The sequence below is a fragment of the Rhinolophus ferrumequinum genome, chromosome 4, assembly GCF_004115265.2.
Source record: "Rhinolophus ferrumequinum isolate MPI-CBG mRhiFer1 chromosome 4, mRhiFer1_v1.p, whole genome shotgun sequence".
Classification (NCBI taxonomy): Eukaryota; Metazoa; Chordata; class Mammalia; order Chiroptera; family Rhinolophidae; genus Rhinolophus; species Rhinolophus ferrumequinum.
The window spans coordinates 10,584,707-10,597,005 of NC_046287.1; the positions used below are offsets into that span (position 1 = coordinate 10,584,707).

General features: G+C 36.9%; 1 pseudogene; it reads right to left on the reverse strand.

The window, feature by feature from the left end:
* Positions 1 to 7,725: 7,725 nt before the first annotated feature.
* LOC117021616 (polypeptide N-acetylgalactosaminyltransferase 11-like) lies at positions 7,726 to 8,842 on the reverse strand (annotated as a pseudogene).
* Between the last annotated feature and the right edge of the window lie 3,457 nt (positions 8,843 to 12,299).

Consider the following 12,299-nt stretch of genomic DNA (forward strand, 5'->3'; position numbering starts at 1 on the left):
AACATATGCATGTATTTCTTTTTTTTTTTTTTTACTTTCTGTAAGATTGTAGAATTCTTTTTACTCCTGTAATTCTGAAATTTTATTAAAAATATGTTTTTGTGCAGGTCTCATTTAATTTATTATGCTAGATAGCAAATGTGGCTTTTTTCAATAAAAATTTATATCCTTTAGTTTAAGGAAATGTTCTTATGTAATTTCCTTGATGAGTTGCCCTCTATTTTTTCTCTTGTTTACATCTGTATTATTTGGGTGTTGAAACTTGTGAATTGATTATTTTTTTAAATCGTTTTTCTTCATATATCTCTATCTCTTACTATTGTTTTTCTAACTTTCCAAAATCTATACCGTAAGAAGCATTCTTCTCTAGTTTTGTTGTAGTGTTTGTTTCTCAACTTTTGTCCTTCTTTCTATAATTTCCAGGAGCTCTTTCTTGTTGTCTGGATTTTCTTTCCCTGTACTGTCTTTTTCAGTAATATTTATACAATATCTTTTTGTAACTCTCTGATGATTAATAGACATGAAATTTCCCATGGTCTCTCTTTCCTGCAAATTGTTCTTTTTTTTTTCTTTTATCTATTTTTGTCTGAATTCTTGTGTTTTCTTCTATTTTGTTTGTCTCTCTCTGTCATATCCACGGCTTTTCTCAAGTTTCTGCTGATTATTATCTGCCATTTATATTTAAGTGTGAGGCCCTGAAGAGGTGATTTGAAGCTCTTTGTGTGTGGATAATGTTTGTTTCTATCAGGCATCCCTCTAGGGTGATAAAACACAGACTTGGCCGACCTTTTGGACTTCTTGTAAATGCAGGGACTATAGACCTTTTCTCTTGGAGTCTCTATTATTCTTGGTTGGGGCAGTGGGTTATTAAGAGAATATAGAGACTTTGATCTCAACTTTCTGTATTCAGTACTGAGCCTCACATCAAACTCCAGGTGCAGGGTCCCTCCAGCTGACAGTCTCCAGATGGATAACCTCCTGTTTTCCTTCATTGTTGGCAGAGGCAGGTGCCAAATGCAATGGCTCCAGGCTTTTGGAGGTCCAGTTGCTTCTTCTAAGGACTTTCGTTCAGAGCTCGCTATTGCTCAAATTCCTGAGCCTTTCCCAGGTCTGTTTCTTGGTTCTTCTTTGTGGTCCTGTAGATATCATCCTTTTTTTCCCCACCAAGTATCACTTGTCTGTCAGCTTTCCATCTTCCAAATTTGTTTGACATCCATGTTTCACTCTTTTCTCCTATTTAGTTTATGTTGGTATATATATATATATATATATATATATATATATATATATAATATATTATATATAATATAATATTATATTATATTATATATTATAATATTATATTATATATATTATATATATTATAATTATATATATTATAATTATAAATATTTATAATTATAAATATTATATATATTATAAATCTATAAAACAGTTAAGAAATATATACATATATTTCTTAACTGTTTTTAGAGATGTGAGGAAGAATTGTACAAAAATACATGCACTCAATCTGTGATGTTTCAATTCAAAGAAACTATTAACTTCATAACACATTCATGGAACATTACCTATTTATATTTTCGTGTTATAATAGGTTGTGATTTGAGATATCTGACTGACTCACAGTATTTATTTAGACTATGTTGATTTGTTTTCGGTGTTTGTTTTTTGTTTTTGTTTTTTTTTTGGCTCAGATGAGTAGGATGTAATTGTAGGATTTTTAAAAATATTTCAAGTAGTGGAGAAATCGCAACATTCCCTTTGTGTGTGTAAGGGGTGGTCAAGGATTAGAAATAAAAGAAAAAATAGGAAAAAAAAAGAATATGAGAGATTGAGACCAGAAAATAAGCCTAGGTGACATTTCAACGTGCCTGATAGAATGCTTGAAAGCATTTATCTTTGCAGTGATAAATATAAATGTAGTAATGAATCCCAAAAGAAAACTTTGCAGATTTATGAAAAGTTTTGTGATATAGATAACGATATCTCTTTTTATAATGTACACACTTAAGTGTAAATATATATTTATAAACATACACATATATTTATATATTTTTACAATTAAATGAGATGTTTAAAAGTAACAGATACTAACAAACATTATGCAATTATAGTTCACATATATCTAAACATGAAGGCTTAATGTTATTGTACTTAAACTAAATATTAAAAGGCATGTAAGAAATATTTTTAAAAATTAAACATTGAGCATTTAAGAAGAAAGGCTATGTTTTATATTCCTGAAAATAAATACTTGAAAATGATTTACTAGGACACGGACTGTAATTTGGGGTTTCTTTGCTTTTCAAAATGACTCTTACACTTTAGAAAACATTTTTCTGTCATGAAGAATACAGTACCATGCTACAATTTGAAATGTTTTATAAAATATTTACTAAATTTATATAGTAAGGATGTAAACATTTTAATTAAAATTTTATATAAGATTATACATTACTTACCTATAGAGATGTATATTTTTCATGGCTTATTGGCAACATATATGAATCAATTATTAAGTTAATTAGGTTTCATAATCAATACTTTATAATCTACACAATTTTTGAAAATCAGAATACTTGGAAAATAAATTGAATGTGTCATATTCTCACATGAACACGATTGCATTAAGATAAAATCAGAAATCATGTGCTACATTCACTAACTGATATATTTTAATTCTTGTTTTCTATCTCCCTCATCAGCACATCGTTCCACACATTTTCTCCAAAATGGAAATTTAGGGTTCTATTTATATTTCTCATTATCCTTAATCACATTATATGTTCTCTAATTTCAAATTATAATGAATTAACCAAATCCGGACCACATATGAAGAGTGAAGCTGAAATTAAGAGGTCTAAATTAACTAGAAAATAGGTCATTTGTTCTTACAAATTTTTACAATAAGTATTACAGGTATAGGGTATTGCTAGGAGAAACTTAAATTGCTGTGGTTTTATGGTTGAAATAGTTGGAGTTCTAAAGAGTGAAAAAAAAAAATCTGAGCCTATCATGAGGACAAAAGTTGCTACTCAAAAATCAGTAACAACTGTCTTTGTGGCTATATTAGCATTATTAACTGGCCTAAAAGTCACATTAAGACAAGAAAGCCTATTTGACAGTTAATGCAATGTGAGCAGTGCAACCAATTTGCATCATGTACTTTCACATTATTTCCAGATACCTGATATCAGTCGACTGTTTGAATCTGGAGATTCAACACAAAGACAAAATTTGGTTTCTAGGCATGAAGCATCTGTAAATAAATTTTCAAATGTCCCTCTATCTACTCCTCTGGTGATCCCTCTGCTCTCATGTACAAGATCACGTACATCCTTCCGGTTTGTGCTGTTGGCACTGGAACAGGAGTTCCGAGGATGGCGTCGTGCAGTAGCCATCGCTCACAGCACGCCTGGTCAGAGCTGATTGCACAATATCATTTTCTCCACATAGGGAGAGGGGGATACCTCACTTGTCACAAGCTATTGAAAGTCGTCAGCTTTAATCAGTGGATCCTGACAACGGGGAAGGAATGATTCACCTGAAGGAGGCAGAGGGCATAGCATTTTAACAGTGATCTCTAAAGACTGATTATTTCTTCTCCTTGACACCCTGCCAAGGGCTAGATACATCGAACATTCCGGGTGTAATGGAGCCTACAAATCACTAGTTGCCTAGAGTCTCCCTGGGCCTACAAGAGGATAGCATGCTTGACTTTAGTTCAGTTTTTATTACATGTTGTAAACTTTTGACTGCTCTGATAGGCTTTGTCGTTGATGTGTCAAGATTGGACTCTGACAGCCTGTCTGACCTGATTGAAATCAAGAATGCTGTGTTGGATCTTGTAGAAAATAATGGGAAAGCTTCAGTTGTAGGACCTTGGGCCGTGGAATACATTTCATAATCACTGAAAAAAACACAGAGACTTATGTTAAGTGCATTTTAGTAGGAGTGAAGGGGCTTTCCCTGGCCTGCAAAAATTATAATTGAATCCCACATTATAAAAATTCAAACACTACGAAGTCACAAGTTACACATTTTGCTTTTTAAAAGGGCTAACTTTCCTGGTGGACATTTGTCCATGCAATACCTGCTGCTAAGTGTTTGGTTGTTATTGTCCTATTGCCTTTGATGTGAATGATTTCTTTTAGTACACAAGAGAAATCACAAAAGACTTGTTATGAAATGAAAGATAAACTCTGCTTTTGTTATTCCAGTATTTAAAGTGCTCACTTGATAATATCTGAAAATCTTTTATGACTTTCAGGAAATGCAGGGTTGAACAATACAGTCTCCCTCCTAAGAACACTATGGAAGATAACAGTGGTTTACCCTGTGGAGATGGGATTGTGGACCAAACTGTTTTTTTTTTTTTTCTCCTCAGAAGATATTTCCTACTCAGAAAAGCAAGCAGACAGGAAGATAAGGGTATTATTTTAGCCACAGTAAATCCTAATCAAAGTTGCAGAGTACTGGTGGGAAGCAATAGCTCCAAAGCTTGCTTCAGGTTGGTTCTGTAATTTTTCAGTCGAAGAGTGCCCCCTTGTAGATGAAAAGACGCAGTCTAAAACTGCCTGGCAAAGTTAATATTTTGAAGAAGTTAAGTAAACAATCACATTCCTCTGCTGAGTTTAGGAATATTGCCAAAGCAAATAATCACAACTTTCAAGCTCGTATTTGAACCAAATGATCACATTCTAAAAATTTCTGTGCAAAGTAGCCTTTAAGTATGAGCAGAAAAAGCTGTGGGGTGTAAAATGTCATTATCTTCAAAACTCTTTCCTTTCCTCCTGTTTCTCTGCCCCGCATGTGTGCAGTGTTAAAAAACAAAAACTAAAAAAACAGAGCCTGCTAGTAGTTAAAGTGGTAAAAATGGATTTTTTCAGGAACTATGGCAATCAGGGAAAAGAGAGTTTGCAATAGAACTGGGCTCGATCCTGACTACAAGGACAAGCAGGGATTTATAGTCAAAGAGCAGGGCGGGTGCGTTTGTGGGGGGCAACGATGGATGGAAAATGACAAAGCGGAGACGTTAGGCGTAGGGATTCTTCGGAAGGCAGGCCGGCGTGATCATACACCAGGCGGATTGTGGGAGATGGGCAATTGGATCAGTTATCGAGGGTGCTCAGTAACAGCAGGGGAGGGGTTCTCTCCAAACTGACTTACCAGACGGAATTCTTGATAAAAGTGGACTATGCAGGACCAGAAAGGACAGGGCCAAGTTCGAGGCCTAGTTAAGAAGTCTCAGGGGAGCCTGACTGAAGTTTAGTCAAGGAGAGAGTCTTCATCAGTGGTACAAGTTTATTTTTCACTGGCACTAGTGTATCATGTACATCAATTGTAATTTTTTTTTTTTTTTTTTTGGTCATAAAGTATTACCCTGAAATTAATTTAAACCCACCATGATTTTCGGATACCTATCTTTTATGAAATTCTGGTACCATTTTAGAGAAAACGATGTTATCTATCTAAGATATATATTTAATGTTTGACAATTTAAGAATTGCCTGGAAGTTTTAGGAGTAGTTGAGAGGCTGGCGTTTGAGTCAAAATTTTCAATCTTCGCTCTATTATTTATCTGTATAAACTTGGACAAGTTACTTATTCATCCTCTATACCTCAGTTCCTTAATATCTAACATGGAGAGCATCATAAAATCTATCTTATAAGAATGTTGTAGGATGACATAAAACTGCACATGTAAAGTTCATAGTACAGTAGTATCTTACCATATAATAGCTTAATGTTAGCAACATGCAAAGCAAAGGTAAGAAGATGTATTTCAATGATTCTATTTAATTGGAAAAAAAGAAAGAAAACAAGGTTTCTAGAATTGAATAAAACTCTTTAAAATTCTGGACTCTAGATCCTGTCGTTGCAGAGTGCCCTCTCTGTCAATTGTAGTTTTAAATTTGTTACTAACACTTGTGCAGCTGCTCCACGTGATAAATTATTTAAAAAAATATGTCTACTCTTACTTTAGGTTTGGAGGAGATAAGAAAATAGAGTATCTGAATTTAAAAGAAAAAAACAAAAACAAAAACAAAAATCTTGGTCCAGAAATAATGATTGGAGTAATAGTTATTGTATATATGAAAACAAAGGAAGCTAAACATATACAGATGTAAAAGATCTGTTGGCTTAACTAGTAATCCTTTTTGTTTGTTTGTTTTGGTTTTAGTTTTTTTTGCTAAACACAAATATAAGTGTATATATGTGTGTGTGCATGCATGCATGTGTATTTTAGAGACGTTTAATTCTAATTTTAATTTACCCATGAAATTGAAATTTCCTGTTTCACTTGGGAGGCAGTTTGCTGCAGTCTTGAATATTTCATTCAGAGACATTCATCCATCTTATTCAAAAAAGTTCACCTGTATTCAGCTTCACTTCCCTGGTTCTCAAATGTGATTTGGGCCATCGTTTTTTTCTATGATAATCTATTGCCATGCACTAAAATGCATTATTCTGAATTGGCAACTGGGACTTAAAATACTACAGTGTTGTGTAATTCGAAGATGAGAGACCCTGTTAATACACACTAGAAGTCAGTGACCCATGCTACTTTACTTTGAAAATTTGATCAAAAGATGCTAAGAACCTGCTGTCATTTTCCTGATTCGTGTTTACCTAAAGTTCTTATTCGATGTTAGAGTGTTTGTTGTTCAGATCATAAATGGTGTGAGCAACACCCCAGAGGATGGTTGGCACTTTTTCACACACAATCACATGCTGAGCACTGCTAAAATAAACCCTAACTTCCAGCATAAGTAAACGAATTTGAACTTTGGAAACAATTTACTAGCACCTACTCTGTGTACAGGCAGAGTACTATACATATCACCACTAAATGCTGTCACATGTTAGAAACTGACTGCAGCTCTTATTGAGAAAAGCAAACTTGGTAGACATTGAGTGGGAATGCAGAGCCAATTCTAGTATGACCAATGGGGCTTTCGTGTGGCTGTCCCTTGGCTTTCCAACGCACAAACGTCACCCCATTGTAAAGGAAATGGAAATACAAAATGACTTTCCCAGCTTAGAGAAGGGGCAGCTTTTTAGATTGTTTAGTGATGACATTTTTTTTCCAGTGTAGCGTGATCCATCAGTGAGCAATTTCATAGCAAATTGACATTTAAAAAAAATCCCCATTATATTGACCTTGCTGATTCTATTACTGTATGTTATAAGAATATGCTCAAAGTTTGATGGAAATAGGAGGATGGTCACGGGGGGAAAAAAAGAAACCATTCAGAATACATGTTAGTGTCGGAAACATTCTTAGCTTCATTTTCTAATTTTACTAAAGAGCAAATCGGGAAACAAAAGTGGAGTGACTTATGCAGGATCATACATAACATTCTAAATGAATTCCCTATTACACTGTAAACCCACATACAGTGTGGGTTATTTTATATGTTTGTTTGTTTGTTTGTTTGTTTATTATTTCATTCTGTCTTGTGTTATAATGTCTTTCCACCAGATTTATGGCATAGAAGTCTTTATTTTCAACTTTGATAACTTCCATAGCTATAAACCTATTGATCTAATAACCTTCTAGCTATAAGCATTTCTTCACAAAAATATTTTAAATGTACCACAAAACTTGTCACTTGACTTTCTCATTTTTTTAATTTATCATTTTCCTTGGCAACTGTGCTATTCCACCTTATCCTGCCATCTTTGGTGAAATCAACATCTACTGCCATCCTTTGGGAGTCATCGATTTAGTCTCCTTTTTTGGAAAACATGTCCTACTCCAAGCAAGAGATAAGGAGGATCTTATCTCCACACATTCAATTCCTAAATATTTCTAAATTTTTCTGCTCCCCACATACCCATGCCACAGTCATCCTGTCCGATTCTTTGACACAGTGTCTTCGTGGCAAACAATCCTTTAGCCATGGTAGGTGACTTTATTGGTGCAGCAGTTCCTGCTGGTTCTCCTAGCTCCTAACAGGGAACAAGATCCCATTTGCAGTGCAGCCCCCAGCTGAACCCTCCCTGTACCATAGGCGACCAGCCTTAGGTGAGTGTGTCCACACTGATAGCCGTGTTCCGCAGGTCCTCCTGGAGGAGCCAACAAGGGCTGCAGCCACATCACATTCACTTCACAGTGGTTGTCCAGGGACACCCGGGCTTCTCCTGTAGCGTGGGCTGCTCCAGTCTTTCTTTCCCTAATCAATCCCTCACGTGTTGTAGTTTGCAATACTTTGCTTTTTCCAGCAAGGTATTTTTGGACATAGTTTTCTAGCTCTCCTTTCAAATCTCTGAAGTTGTTATCATTATCCACAAAGACAATTGCATGAAGGCAGTGTGCTGGTATGTGGTCTGTGGATCTGTGCATTGTCCTAAGGAAGTCAGACAAAGCTTCATTGTAGTAACAAACAGCAATACTAGAGATTGGCAGTTGACTTCACCAAGACTTTCCTTCCATGCTACATTCCTTGTGTCTGGCAAATCTCAATGGCTGCCCGAGTGGTTACCCGTAGGCATAGAAAAGCATGTTTCTGACGGGCCAGGTCTCTGAGTTCCTGATCACTTTCATTAAAAATCATATCCGGTTCAGAAGAGAAACGCCCATTGCCTTTTCCTGGATCTTCACTGTGATTACCTATCACATCACAACGTTGTTTGTTTTGAACAAAAACTAATACTGCACTTGGAGCTTGAGTGAAATGGGGACAGGATTGGGGGAGAATGTCCATGGGGCCCAGGCCCCTTTGGTGGGAACATTCTTGGGCGACTTGAGTCCCTTCATTAAAAGCAAAACAGTCCAGGTCACAGATGTGAAAATGCACCCATAACAGAAATATTGAACTGTGACACTACCCATCATAGACTTTGTGTAGCTGAAAGGCCATTTTGAATTTCTTGGGACAAAAGCTGTCTGAGCCAGAAACTGGTGCTAGAGGCCGAGTGTAGACTAAAGTGAGAGTAAGAAACTCTGGGGATGAAGTCTCAGCGGGGCTGCCGTATTCATGTGGGCTTCGCCTCCAGGAGCCCCATCAGTCCCTCACGGGGAAGGTCCCAGACAGATTCCCTCATGACTCCCAACCCCGGCAGCCCAGGACTGCAGCCTTTTGGCTTTCGGCCCATGGCATCCTCCCTCCTGCCCAGCTTGGGCCCAGCTGCTTTCGCTGCAGCAGGTGGAGCTGCCCCAGGGAGCTGGGGGAACTGGATCCTGGAGCTCCAGCAGCCCAGCTTCAGGCAGGCAGGGGACCCAGGGGTGGCCATGAGCTCGCCCACCTCCCAGGGCCTCGTACTACCCCCATCTTTTCTTTTCCCTCCCCCCTTTCCTTCCCCCTTTTCCCCTCTCCTTTTCCTTTTTCTCCTCCCATTTATTAGCAGCCAGGCTCTTAAAATTAAACAGGAGTTAAGAGCATGTCTTGAGGAATAGCAAGGGACATTTTTGAAAGATTCCACACCTCTCTTGATTCCATTTTGAAGTGAACCAAGGCATAGGTGAAATAGAAAAGACAGAGCCAAGTTCTCAGTGAAAGCAAGAAGAAGGAAAAAAGGACAAGAATAGGGAAATATAACTGAGCTCTGCTGGTAACTTGTTGTCTTTTTGTTTTGTTGTTTTGTTTTTTTGTTTTTTTCAGCTGAAAATCTCTCTTTTGCAAAATTTGTAAGTTGCTTTTAGTCTCCTGGCATGGAGACTGGTATTTACCTTGGGGGCAAACAGCTCCTTTGCTGTCCATAGCTACATTAATATATCTCTTCATAGGCAGAAGGGAGGCATTTTGTCTAAGCATGTGGCACGCTGACTAGCAGATAGAAGGTGCTAAATAAACAATTTCTTGAATTAAATTAAAGAGTAAACTTTTGGTTTATTTTGAGTCTCCTTTGGGATTATATTTATGTTGGCTATATAAAGCAGTCATTGAAAAATGTGAAAATAAAATTATCTACCTCATAGAGTTATTGGGGGTATAAAGAAACTAATAGTTGGAGTGATGTAGTTCATCCTTCCTTGTTATACAGTAAGGTCTCAAAGTTGTTATTACCTTTCTTGAGCTGGTATCAGTAATCCACATACATAGTACTTGTGTATATATGTGTGCATTTAGGTCTTCTCTATATGGATACATTGAAATGTGTGCTTGAATTTTTTAATACTATAATATCAGTATAAATATGTATCTCTAGAGTCACTTAAAATGAATCCTTTATTTCTGAACCTTAAATACATATATTTTTAAGACACTGTACATTATTACTTTTAGGGAATTTTTAAAGAGCTATTCTAATCTTTTTAGCTTTCAGTATTTTTAAATTCATCTTTAAAATGTGGGATTATCCCCTTGAGTCTGGGAGAAAAAGCTTGGTTTCCAAAATTGAAAGAAAGTGTCATTTGTACCAAGAGCTCGGTCACATGTGAATCTTACACGACTGGGGAAGATTAACCAGGAATTCAGTGCGATGTAAAGACATCTGAGAAGCAGCAGGAGATGATACTTGACCTTTTGAGGCTTCTCAGGGGATTGAAGTTAAAGCAACTCCAGGTGGTCTTCAGAATCACTTGACATTTCCCGTAAGTGATGGGCCAAACAAGAAAAAGCCAGAGAAAGTCAAAGTTACAATAAAGTTCCATTTCACCAATTCATTGAATATATGTATTTAAACTGTTTTTTTTTGTTTGTTTGTTTTTTTTTGGCTCTACAGTTGGTATGCCTAAAATGCCTATCTATACTCATCACATCAGCCGTCACGGTGTAGTTATCAAAATCCATCCTCAAGCCTTTTTCTTTGCAACAGGGCTTTCAGTCAACTCCAGGATTTCGGCAGTTGCTCCTGTGTTGATTACCTAAATCCACGTTGCCAGCCCCAATATTTTTCCTGAGATCAAAACCCATATTTTTAACAGCTGCTATGTAGCTCAATTTGGCTAACCTATTAGGACCTAAGATGCAGGTTCTCCATTTTTCAAGATGAATTAGCATCTGTAAGCGTCTGCTATTTGATGTGTTCTGCACTCAGCACTGTGGGTACAAAGATAAAAAAAACAATGGAGCCTCTTCCTGGGTGAGCCTGTGGTCTAAACCACAGGTCAACAAGCTTACTTACTTACTTATTTAGTTAGTTAGTTATTTAGTTAGTTTTCCTGAAAAAGGGTCACAGAGACTCAGTTCTCAACGGAAGCTCGAAAGGCTTTCACAATTCACAGGGGCAGTAAACTGCTTCCTCACTCCGTGCCCATTTCCCACCATACATGTACGCCTGCTATACCACTTACACCACATTTCATTATAGTTATTTCTTTGTATCGGGGTTGGCAAACTACAGAATGCAGGCCAAATCCAGCAGTGACTGGGGCCTTGAAGGACGGGTCTTTAGGAAACATGATTTTTATTTACTTCCAAAAAAGCTCCTTCTACAAATTTAAATTTACTGTGTCTTATAAAAGAGACCACCATCCACCACAGCCTGAGACTGTCGGACTGGAAACACTGGATTCTCTCTTATACTGCAGCTTACTTGAAATAGGTTAGTTACTATACTGTATAAATGGGGCTTTATATTATCAGTGATTTGTATGATATGGGGGCTTTATTTAAATAAAGAAGACCAAATTATTCATACAGAATTTGGTACAGGCCTTGAAGGAGGTTGTGCAAGGGAGGGTTTCTGACCCATAAACTTTATGATAATAAAGCCTGTGTCCACATGCTCCTTTCTATTTCCGCTGCCTCCCTCTCTAGTTCATAACTTCATTGCTCTTCACTTCAGTGTCTGCCGTAGTGTCTTATGTTTGTCTTCTAGAGCTGCCATAATAAATTACCACAAATTGGGTGACTTGAATCAGAATTCATTCTCTATTATTTTAGGAGGATAGAAACTTGAAATCAAGCGGTCAGCAGGGATGGTTCCTTCTGAAGCCGCTGAGGGGGAAAAACAAACAAACAAACAAACAAAAAATGCTCCATGCCTCTCTCCTGGCTTCTTGTGGATGAAGGTAGTTAGTCCTTCAAATTCCTTGGCTTGTAGATACATCACTCCAATGTCTACCTCTATCTTCACGTTTTCTTCTTTTCTGTGTCTCTCTGTGTTTTCTCCTCTTCGTATTAGGACTCTGCTCATGGGGTTTGAGGCCTACTCTCAATTCAAGATGATTTCATTTTCAGAACCTTAACTAATACCACCTTCTGAATAGGGTCAAATTCTGAGGATTGGGTGGCAGGATTTTTGTGAGATACTGTTCACTTGACAGCACTTCTCAACTTACTTTCGACTTTGCTGTGCCCTCGTTGTATTGCCAGAATATCTTCATTATGCATAATTCAGTCCTG